Source organism: Pelobates fuscus, chromosome 10 (assembly GCF_036172605.1).
Source record: "Pelobates fuscus isolate aPelFus1 chromosome 10, aPelFus1.pri, whole genome shotgun sequence".
In the NCBI taxonomy this organism is placed as follows: Eukaryota; Metazoa; Chordata; class Amphibia; order Anura; family Pelobatidae; genus Pelobates; species Pelobates fuscus.
In genome coordinates this window covers 150,936,823-150,949,832 of record NC_086326.1, presented here as the reverse complement: position 1 = coordinate 150,949,832, position 13,010 = coordinate 150,936,823, and positions in this window count along the sequence as shown.

Genomic DNA, 13,010 nt, shown 5'->3' with positions numbered 1-13,010 from the left:
CCCTCCTCCATTGTGCTGAACAAGCCATGCGGTCAAGCAGGAAGTTGGTTCTTGTACGTTTTGATTGGTTAAGAGTGTGTGGGTGGAGCTTATTATGGGAGGAGTTATGTGCCTATATAAGGAGCCTACACTATTGTCCGGGGCTCAGAACTTGTTGTATTTTGGTGACACTAGTCCCTCTGAGTCCCGATCGGTGATCCAATAAAGGATCTCTTCCTTCCTGAAGAAACCTGTGTCCATCTCTCTGTGCTTGGCTTCCGTCAGTTTCTCCGGTATCATTTGGTGCATTGGCCCGGGAAGCTCATCGTTCAACGGTATCTTTGCCCACGTTCTCTACGGCTGCACCCCTGAACTTCTGCGTGGACCTCCCTTCGTCTCGGCGCCACTGGTTTGTTGTCCAGGAGATCATCGGCCTCTACGTAGTAAGTGCTGGGGTGTCCCCATCGATGAGTGTGAACTCAGGTTCAGGAACGAGGAGGTAAGACGACCGCTGTTTTAGACGGCGGACCCACTAGGGGTTCTGGATACCGATTGTGCGGTAGGCCCATAAGGGGTTATTTGTGTATGGAATCTGCCCCCTCCAGTGGAGGGAAGGAGCGAAGGCGCACCGCTCAATTAAACGCTCTTTAGTAAGCCCGTTTAATTTGGTATGGAGTCAGGCGGGGTTCTGTGTAAATAGCCCTAGCCGGACACTGGTGTCTTGTCTAGACTAGCGTTCTAGGGTGTATATTTTGTTCGCTAGGTCGGAGGGACCGGGAGACTAAGCGGCGTCTGTGTAAATTCGGTCCGCTAGCTCTCAACCTATCTTGGCTAAGTGGGAAGGCGTGTAAATTTGGAACCCACTAGACTTTTGATAGAGTAAATAGACTAAAAGGGTGCTGTTGTAAATTCCGCCCTCTAGTTCGCTATATGTGGTGCTTGGGCAGTGTGGCTAACCAAAACGGATGTAGATAGTTTTAGGTAGTCCATCAAGGTACTGGCCAATAGATTAGTTGGGATTGTATATGTGTTAAAGATTGTTTAGTAGCGTGTATATCTTGTTAGATAGCGTGAGCTCTGCCATCTAGCGAGAGTGTGAATAGTGTGTAATTGTATTATAGCGCACGGTACCATAACCATGTATAATTACTGACACTGTATATAAGTACTAATAATTGTCGTCTATATTGCATGTCTAACACCATAACCACTACTAATTGTACTGTGACCTATGCTAACCGTACTGTAACTGCTGTTTGTAAAGACGATGTTACTGGGTGTGGCGGAACCCACCTCGCCACTGGGCATTGGAGAGGCCTGGCTGCCCGCCTCCTACCTGCTGACTATGGCCCCTGGTAAAGTTGTACTTTTGAATGCAATATTTGGGCATATTGTATTTTATTGTGCGGCTACTGGCCCTTTAAGCACAGTGAATGGACTTTTATTGTACTGTGCTGGCCTTTTAAAAACAGTGTATGGACATACTGAAACTTTTTGGACAATTCCTTTTCCCCTCCCCCGGATCCATTGTTCTCCAGCAGGGTGTTGTCCCAGGGACAAGGAAAAGCCATGCTTGCAAGTGAAAACAAAGGACTTCGACCTAACCGTTAAACCCCTGAACCTATTCAAGTGAATTTTGGATATGTTTGTCCCCAAGTTATTCTGGTTAAAATAATATAAGTTTTATGTATGTACGATGTTAACTCACCAAGTTATAAAAATGTATAAAAAGTGTAACTTTTCAGTTTGGAGATAATTGAGTAGATACAGTAATTGACTCAATTATCTCCTAAGCAGAGGGGAGGAATATGCTGGGTGTGTTTCTATTGTCCCATTGTGTCTGATTGGCTGCTGTACTTGCATTGTATGTGTTGTAATGTGTTTATTGGTTGTTCTGCAAAACCCTCTGAGCAGCACTATGTTTTGTGGATTGTGAATAAAAGCCAGGCTGGATGTGCCAGTCCAGAGTTCCTGTTTTAACCTCAAAGTGATGTGTCGTCTCATTATTGGGGGAAGGATTGATTGTATGCTGTTCCAGTTGACTGCTAGGAGTACAGGCCTATTCGTATGGTTCCTATTCAATGGTCTACAGCATTCATACGCTTGGGAGAATTTAAAGGTTTCTCGGATTCGGTGATTATGGTGTCTGCCAGAGTGCTTGGAGTCCTCAGGTAGCACTAGGAGCATCCATTAACGGAGGTACCCAGTCGGGGTGCCAGGTGATCCGTTACATTGGTGGCAAGCGGTGGGATGGCGTCCTGGTGTGAGAGGAACAACACCCTGGAGACACAGGAATTATTATGGAGCGGCATAGAACCAGCGAGTCCCTGGACAGTGCTCCAAGTGGAAGAGGAGTTTAACTGGAGATTACAGAGCATCTTGGTCACACTGGATAAGCCGATAGCAGAGGCATCCAGGTTGGCATGCAGAGAGGATGCCCGACAGGGGATGTGGGAAGAAACCCTAGAGGGTGTCCAGCGTTGGCGAGGTGAGCGTCTCCCCAGCAAGGAGCAGCGATTACAAGCCAGAGTGGCCCTACGGATACCTATGCTGGGAGAACAGGCTCAGGAGGAATGGGTGATGCAACTTGACTCACTGGCATGGAGAGAACTGGGTCTCGAGGACGCATACCAAGCGCTACGTTGGTACGCGGTTCAGCGGGTGCCTGGAATGGCCAAATTTGGCAAACCCGAGGGTGAGGATTATAATGGCCCTGGCTTATTATGGGGGACATTTGCAGAACCAGACTTTGGGAGTGCGGCAGAGTCACGGCTTTGGGACATATTTGACTACAGAGAAGCCGTGCTGGATCTCCCTATGGCCGAGGACCTAAGGCCAGACTTGACTGAACTGGCTGTCCAGGAATGGGAGCTGGAGCAGGATTACCAACACCTGTTCAGCGCCAGTCAGTTACCATATACCCCACAAGTACCACCAGAGCAGTGGGAGATCAAACAGAATTATGCGGACTTATATGATCCAGTGACACCGCCTGTCTCTAACCTGATGGGGCTTCTGGACTGTACACCATTGGGAGCGGTGAGTTTTGTTCCCCCTCCCCAACAACTAAGCCCGCCAGCAGGAGACCTGCATTTAGTACCTCCTACTGCCCAACCAGCCCCGGTGATTATGGTGTCTGCCAGAGTGCTTGGAGTCCTCAGGTAGCACTAGGAGCATCCATTAACGGAGGTACCCAGTCGGGGTGCCAGGTGATCCGTTACACTGGGGTATGTTATAAACGGGTAATTCAAATATAGGGAATTATAGCGTGGGTGACTGTATAGTTTCGCCAAAGGGCATAGTATCTATTATTTAGTGACTGGTGTAACAGCTGTGTGTGTACGGGAATTCCCTGAGTGTTTTGTTGTGTGCGTTTCACTTAGTAACTGTACCACGTGGTGCTGTTGCTGAGGGAACGGGTGTGACCGTTGATAGAGTGTTTATAGTATTCGTTGGAAACGACGCTCCATTGTTAAGTATGGGCGCGTCAGATTTGACAATTTTGGATCCCTTAGGATGTATGTTAAAGAATTTTAAAAAGGGATTTACAAAATGTGATTTTGGGGTAAAAATGTCTCCAGCACGCCTGATTACATTATGTAATAGGGAATGGCCTACTTTGGTTGCCGCATGGCCGCCACGTGGCAGTTTAGATCCCAATCTAGTACAGCGTGTACACGTGGCTGTATCAGGTAGGCCTGAACTTAAGGACAGTTTCCATACATTGATTTGTGGAGGCAGGCCGTAAATGACTCGCCAAGATGGATCCGAGTATGCCATGAGGAGCAATGTCGCCTCATGGTGGCCAGGACTCGTTTGTCCACTAGGGCCATGATTACGCCCATATTGGACACGCCCCCTGAGTCCGAGATCCCTACGCCGCCCCCTTACTCCTCCTCCACAGGAAGAGGAGGAGGAGGTGCTACTGGAAACACTCAGGCTTCCCCTAGCCCAGCCCGGAATATTTTATTCACCAACCTTCCCCATAATAAAGCTTCCCCATGCCTTACTACCCCTCGACTGGAACCCCTAACCGACGCACCTCAATGAAGCCCCATACTAACCCGACAACTGACCGGTACTTTAAAACCCGGACATTATCAAATACCACTTCGTTTGACTCCCGGCTCAGCACATCTTAATGATGAAGGCCAACTACTATACGCTGACCCAGTCTTTGTATATGTCCCCTTTACGACTACCGATCTCTTTAATTGGAAAACCCATAATTCCTCATACACCGACAAACCTCAAGCCATGACCGATCTGTTCACCTCGATAGTCAAGACACACAATCCTACTTGGGCTGATTGCCAGCAATTACTAATGACATTATTTAATAACGAGGAAAGGACTAGGATAAACCAAGCGGCCATTAAAGCGCTGGAAGAAGAAGCCCGTACACTAAATCAAGCTAACCCAGCAGCATGGGCCGCAGCCCATTATCCGAACACTGACCCCGAGGGGAATGCCAATGGCGCAGATATGATTCATTTAAAAGCCTATAGAGATGCTATAATTGCTGGCATGAAAGCCGGAGGAAAGAAAGCTATAAATATGTCTAAGACGGCTGAGGTGTTACAGAAAAGTGATGAATCGCCCAGTGTCTTTTATGACCAATTATTGGAGGCATACCGCTTGTATACCCCCTTTAATCCGGAAGCCCCCGAGAATTCCCGAATGGTTAACTCTGCCTTTGTCAGCCAAGCCTACGGAGATATTAAGCGCAAGCTACAAAAGTTAGAAGGGTTTGTAGGAATGTCCATCACCCAACTCATGGAGGTAGCTAATAAAGTATACATGAACAGGGAAAGAGGAAGAGCGCAAGATGCGTAAAAAGGCGGATATGCTAGCGGTAGCGATCGCAGGCGTAGACAGAAGGGGAATGGATAAGGGCGATAGTAAGTGGAATAGGGAACCCCTGAGTAGGAATCAGTGCGCATACTGTAGGGAAGAAGGGCATTGGAGAAGCGAGTGTCCGCGAAGGGAACAGTATGAGAGAGACCAACCCAACCCAGGGCAGGAATTATAGAGGTAGAGCGAGAGGTAGAGGAGGTCCCGGAGGGAGTAATGGTGGTAATAATAATAGAGGGAGTGTAAGAGAAGACAGGTATTATCCCGCAGCGCAGAGATCCCGCGATAGAGCAGATAGGGACTTGGTAGGATTGGCTGACACGGTCATGGAGGACTATTGATACCGACCGGGTTCCATCCCCCTTGGCTGAGCGGAGCCTATGGTCGATGTATCAATAGGGGGGGGAAAAGGAGTGCATTCATGATTGATACTGGTGCTGAACATTCGGTGGTGACTGACCTAGTTGCTCCTCCATCTGGAAGAACCATCACTGTAATAGGAGCAACTGGAAGGAGTGCTGCAAAACCGGTTCTTAAAAGTCGACTCTGTACATTGGGAGGCCACGTAGTAAAACATCAATTCCTTTATATGCCTGAATGTCCAGTCCAATTGCTAGGACGTGATTTGCTGTCAAAACTACAAGCGCAGATAACGTTTCTACCAAATGGAACAACATCCTTAAAGTTTAATGGACCTTCAGGTATTATGACATTATCCGTACCAAAGGAAGAAGAGTGGCGACTTTATACAGCGTTGACTAGCCAAAACCCTAAGAGTGATGAATCCTTATTCAATATACCAGGAGTTTGGGCAGAGAACAACCCACCAGGACTTGCTCGCAATATTCCACCCATTCGAATCGAACTGAAACTTGGGGTCTATCCAGTGAGCCTACGGCAATATCATATCCCGCAGAAGGCTAAGAAGAACATCCAATCGTATCTGGATAAGTTCATACGGTATGGTATCCTAAAATTCTGTACTTCCCCCTGGAACACCCCATTGTTGCCTGTTCAAAAGCCCGGTACAGATGAGTATCGCCCTGTGCAGGACTTGAGAGCAGTCAATGATGTGGTCGTAAGTATACACCCAGTTGTGCCCAATCCGTATGACCTGCTTGCTTTAATTCCGGGCGGGGCTACCTATTTTACTGTCTTAGACCTCAAAGATGCCTTCTTTTGCCTCCGAATTGCTGCAGAAAGCCAGTGTATCTTCGCATTCCAATGGGAAACTGCTGTGACGGGCTTCAAACGCCAGATGACTTGGACAAGACTGCCCCAAGGGTTTAAAAATTCACCTACCCTATTTGGTTCAGCTTTAAGTCAAGACTTACTGGATTTCAAGTCCATCCCAGGAGAGTGTGTACTATTACAATATGTAGATGATTTGTTGATAGCCGCAGTTACAAGAGAAATGTCAGCAAGCAACACATGATCTACTACACATTCTCTGGAAGGCAGGATACAAGGTGTCCAGGAAGAAGGCTCAGTTGTGTCAGCCAACTGTCAAATATCTGGGATTCCATATCTCTGAAGGTCAAAGAATAATTGGGCCAGAGAGAAAAGAAGCTGTATGCCAAATACCAAAACCCAAGAATAGAAGACAAGTGCGGGAATTCTTGGGCAGCAGGCTTCTGTAGGATATGGATTCCCGGTTATGCGATTTTGGCGAAACCACTGTATGCAGCTATAAAGGGTACAGACAGTGGTGTATTCTGGTTTTGTGCTGCCCTAGGCAGGACAAAATTCAGGCGCCCCCCTCCCGCGCCACCCCACCCAACCCAACCCTTCCCCCCGCCCCGCATTCTAAATACACACACATTCACTGACAGATACGCATACACTAGCTAACAGAAACACACACACACTAACAGACACACTCACACTTAGTAACAGACAAACACACTCACTCACTAGCAGACACACACACTCACTAACATACACACACACTCACAGGCAAACACACACACAGTCAGATACACACAGTCAGATACACACACACACACACAGACTAACAGACACTCTCACTGACACACACTCTCACTGACACAGACACTCTCACTGACACTCTCACTGACACAGACACTCTCACTGACACAGACACTCTCACTGACACAGACACTCTCACTGACACAGACACTCTCACTGACACAGACACTCTCACTGACACAGACACTCTCACTGACACAGACACTCTCACTGACACAGACACTCTCACTGACACAGACACTCTCACTGACACAGACACTCTCACTGACACAGACACTCTCACTGACACAGACACTCTCACTGACACAGACACTCTCACTGACACAGACACTCTCACTGACACAGACACTCTCACTGACACAGACACTCTCACTGACACAGACACTCTCACAGACACAGACGCTCTCACTGACACAGACGCTCTCACAGACACAGACGCTCTCACAGACACAGACGCTCTCACAGACACAGACGCTCTCACAGACACAGACGCTCTCACAGACACAGACGCTCTCACAGACACAGACGCTCTCACAGACACAGACGCTCTCACAGACACAGACGCTCTCACAGACACAGACGCTCTCACAGACACAGACGCTCTCACAGACACAGACGCTCTCACAGACACAGACGCTCTCACAGACACAGACGCTCTCACAGACACAGACGCTCTCACAGACACAGACGCTCTCACAGACACAGACGCTCTCACAGACACAGACGCTCTCACAGACACAGACGCTCTCACAGACACAGACGCTCTCACAGACACAGACGCTCTCACAGACACAGACGCTCTCACAGACACAGACGCTCTCTTTCACAGACACACTCTCTCTTTCACAGACACACTCTCACTTTCACAGACACACTCTCACTTTCACAGACACACTCTCACTTTCACAGACACACTCTCACTTTCACAGACACACTCTCACTTTCACAGACACACTCTCACTTTCACAGACACACTCTCACTTTCACAGACACACTCTCACAGACACACACACTCACCCACATTAACATTTTTTATTTATTTATTTAAACACCCCCCCCAGCCTCCTTACCTTTGGGAATGCTGGGGGGGTCCTCTGCAGAGGTGTGTTTCCCTGGTGGTCCAGTGGCTGCTGGGCGGCGCGGACGGCGAGGGAGCACTTCCTCTGAGCTCTCTGCTCAGCTCCCTCGCGCGCCGCCCGCAGAGTGAGGCTGGGAGCCGGAATATGACGTCATATTCCGGCTCCGCCTTCCAGCCTCACTCTGCAGGCGGCGCGCGAGGGAGCTGAGCAGAGAGCTCAGAGGAAGTGCTCCCTCGCCGTCCGCGCCGCCCAGCAGCCACTGGACCACCAGGGAAACACACCTCTGGAAGTGCTCCCTCGCCGTCCGCGCCGCCCAGCAGCCACTGGACCACCAGGGAAACACCTCTGGAAGTGCTCCCTCGCCGGCCGCGCCGCCCGACCGCCCAGCATGCCGGTTAGCCGCGAGGCTAACAAGGCATTTGCCCTGGGCATTTGGGGGCGGCGTTTTTTGCCGCCCCCTGGAAAATGCCGCCCAAGGCAAATGCCTTGTTTGCCTCGCGGCTAATACGCCCCTGGGTACAGAACACGATCCCTTCCTATGGACCCCTGAACAGCAAAAGGCATTTGAAGATGTGAAGAAGGCTTTGATGAGTGCCCCAGCATTAGGTCTACCTGATCACACACATCCATTCTACCTATATGTACACGAGCAAAGAAGAATGGCTGTGGGAGTATTAACACAGTACTTGGGATCATGGCAAAGACCTGTTGCCTATATATCTAAGCAACTGGATGCAGTGGCCAGTGGTCTTCCACCTTGTCTAAGAGCCGTAGCTGCAGCCGCCCTGCTGGTAGCTGAAGCCGATAAACTCACTCTGGGTCAAGAACTCTATGTGCGAGTCCCGCACGCAGTACAGACGTTGCTAGATTACAAAGGCAATCATTGGTTCAGTAACAGCCGCATGACCAAATATCAAGCAATGTTGTGTGAAAACCCAAGAGTGCATTTAGAGACTGTCAATACCTTAAATCCAGCTACCCTTTTGCCACAACCTACTGAAAGTCAACATGATTGTTTGGAGGTGATGGATGAAGTATTTTCAAGTAGACCAGATCTTCGTGACTTTCCCATCCAGAACCCTGATGTCCAATACTATACGGACGGCAGTAGTTATGTGAAAGAAGGTATTCGCTATGCAGGATATGCAGTAACGATAGACAAGGTGATAGAAGCTCGGCCACTGTCAAAAGGAACATCGGCACAAAAGGCAGAATTGATTGCACTAACACGAGCGTTACAATTGGCTGAAGGTTTAAGAGTGAACATCTACACGGACTCCAAGTATGCGTTTTTAACCACTCATGCCCACGGAGCTTTGTACAAAGAAAGAGGACTATTGAATTCAGAGGGTAAAGAAATCAAGTACGCAGCTGAAATATTACAACTATTGGAAGCAGTATGGGAACCGAAAGAAGTTGGTATTATACATTGTCGGGCGCATCTGAGAGGAGATGGTGATGTAACCAAAGGAAATCGGATGGCAGATAATGCAGCTAAGCGTGCCGCTGAATCAGGAAGACAGGAATATGTGGAACATATAGCTGCTCTTATACCGGCTCCACTGTCTCAATGGACTCCAGTCTATACAGCTCAAGAAGAGGAGTGGTTAAAGACTGAACCTGGAAAGTACCTGGAGAACAGATGGAATCAGTTAGAAGATGGAAGAATAGTTATTCCAGCATCACTAGCTGTAGAAATTGTCCAGAACTATCACAACGGGACACATTCTGGAAGAGATAGTATGGAAGAATCTCTCAGAAAACATTTCTACATACCAAGATTGTCCAACTTGACTCAGGCCATTGTACGAAGATGTGTAACGTGTGCTAAAAATAATGCAAGGCAAGGACCAGTAAAACCACCAGGAGTTCAGTATATGGGGGGACTCCCTATGTCCGATCTACAAATTGACTATACAGTTATGCCTAAATCCGGTGGACATCGCTACCTACTAGTAGTTGTGTGCACCTAATCAGGCTGGGTAGAAGCATGTCCTACTCGTACAGAGAAAGCAGGAGAAGTTGTGCGATTCCTGCTACGAGAAATAATACCCCGATATGGACTACCATGCTCTATAGGATTGGATAATGGTCCAGCCTTTGTTCACCAGTGCCTACAACAACTGACTCATATGCTTGGTATTAAGTGGAGGCTTCATACGGCATATAGACCTCAGAGTTCTGGTAAAGTAGAGAGAATGAATAGAACTATTAAGAATCAGTTGGCAAAAATGTGTCAGGAAACTCAGCTTAAGTGGAATGTTCTTTTGCCTATAACTCTGTTACGTATCCGTAGTACACCTACCAGAAGGATGGGTCTCTCTCCTTTTGAAATCATGTATGGGCGTCCACCTCCCGTACTTGGTAACTTAAGGGGGGATTTAAGTCAGTTGGGAGAAGGAATTACTCGGCAGCAGGTTGTAGAGTTGGGTAAAACTATGGAGGAGGTACTTAGAGAGTGGATTAGAGAGTGGATTAGAGAGTGGATTAGAGAGTGGATTAGAGAGTGGATTAGAGAGTGGATTAGAGAGTGGATTAGAGAGTGGATTAGAGAGTGGATTAGAGAGTGGATTAGAGAGTGGATTAGAGAGTGGATTAGAGAGTGGATTAGAGAGTGGATTAGAGAGTGGATTAGAGAGTGGATTAGAGAGTGGATTAGAGAGTGGATTAGAGAGTGGATTAGAGAGTGGATTAGAGAGTGGATTAGAGAGTGGATTAGAGAGTGGATTAGAGAGTGGATTAGAGAGTGGATTAGAGAGTGGATTAGAGAGTGGATTAGAGAGTGGATTAGAGAGTGGATTAGAGAGTGGATTAGAGAGTGGATTAGAGAGTGGATTAGAGAGTGGATTAGAGAGTGGATTAGAGAGTGGATTAGAGAGTGGATTACTTTTGTCTACCCCTACAGCAATAAAGGTGATTGAAGTGACTCCGTGGATTCATCAATCCAGGGTTAAACCAGCAGCAGTAGATTCTTGGCAAGCTACACCAGATCCAGAGAATCCCTGCAAGATCCGGTTAAAGCGCACGACTCAGTCGGAGTGACGAGGAAACATTAGGATTACAATTATATTTAAAGAGATTGGTAAGTGAGTGCCTGACCACTCACCCACGTATTATAAGTCAGGATGTCTCGAAGGGACCCCTGTGAAGAAGAGCAGAACTCCATTCCCTGCAGCCCTTACATCCTGGAAGCTGAGGTGCCATCACACGGACGAAGACTGAGGATGAAGGCGTCGAAAGAAGTGTTATTGATAATGTTTATTTATGTGTCTTTTTATATTCAGGAAGGTAGAGGTACCGACACTCCTAGCTGTGAGGTTTGCATTAAGACTAATATAACAGGTAATCATATTTCCCAGACCCTAATTTGGCATTCACAATATGAGTGTAAGGGATATGTGTCTAGGTGTAGATATCTAGGTATAGAATATAGTGTATGCCATTTAGGAGTAGGAGAACCTAAGTGCTTCAATCCAGAGTATCAACCCCGTACAATTTGGTTGACCCTCAGGAATGGAGATCCACAGGGGACCCTAATAAATAAAACTGTGTTAGAAACCGTACATTCTTCGGGTGTTCTGCTATTTATGCATGTAAAGCGATATCAAGTGGTAGAAAGCCGTGGAATGTATGTGGGGATCTTAAGTGGGAGAGAACGTATGGGTATAACGATAAATATATTTGTCCCAGTAGAAAAAACAAGTACGTAAGTCCAAGATGCCCAGATAAGGAATATAATTATTGCCCATATTGGTCTTGTGTGGGGTGGGCAACTTGGGGACAGACAGCAGACAAGGATATGATTGTTACTAAGTTGCCTACCAAACCATATTGTAAGTCTATGGAATGTAACCCAGTCCATATACTTATAAATAATCCTGAACAGTTTTTAGACAGGTTCGGTAACTTATTTGGGTTTCAGATATATGGGACGGGTTTAGATCCTGGGACAATATTGTTTATAGGGATAGAGACCGATACCGTAGCATCCCAAACTCATCAAGTTTTCCATTCTTTTTATGAAGAGATGAGTGTAGATAATAAGACCCCCCCCCCCCCATAATGCTAAAAACCTGTTCATAGACTTAGCTGAAAGTATTGCTGGTAGTCTTAATGTTACCAACTGCTATGTGTGTGGAGGTACTAACATGGGAGACCAATGGCCTTGGGAAGCAAAGGAGGTAATGTCCGGTTCTGAGGCAGTTGAACAAATAATATCTTCACAAGCCGATTATCAAATGAGTGTTAGAGGTAAATCTGAGTGGAGATTAAAAACCTCCATCATAGGTTGTTTGCATAGCAAGGAAAGGAATAATGTTTAATACTTCTGTAGGAGAATTAACTTGTCTAGGGCAAAAAGCTTATGATGACAATACAAAGAATACAACCTGGTGGTCGGCTTCAAATGTCTCAGAACCACCCAACCCGTTTGTAAGATATACCAATTTAAAGGACGTATGGTTTGACTTATCCATCACATCTAGTTGGAAAGCCCCAGCAAATTTGTACTGGATCTGTGGTAAGAAGGCCTATTCGGAGTTACCACAGGACTGGGAAGGGGCGTGTGTTGGGTATGCTCAAACCATCCTTCTTCTTGTTGCCTATTGAAACAGGTGAGACTTTAGGTGTTAAAGTGTATGATGTGAATCATAGGAAGAAAAGGGGACCCATAGAGATAGGCGCCTGGGAAGATGATGAATGGCCTCCTCAGCGTATGATAGACTATTATGGGCCAGCCACTTGGGCAGAGGATGGTACCTTCGGATATAGAACCCCAATAAATATGCTCAACCGCATTATAAGGTTACAGGCGGTGGTTGAGATAATTACTAATGAGACCTCACAAGCGCTCAATCTTCTCAAGCATAATACCAGGATGAGGACAGCAGTTTACCAAAATAGATTAGCTTTGGATTACTTATTGGCAGTAGAGGGAGGTGTATGTGGGAAGTTTAACCTGAGCAATTGCTGTCTTCAAATAGATGATGAAGGGCAAGCAATAGCTGAGCTCACTAGCCATATGGTTAAACTAGCGCATGTGCCTACTCAGGTATGGAAAGTGTATAATCCAAGTAGTTGGTTTGGTAACTGGTATGAGCAGTTTGGAGG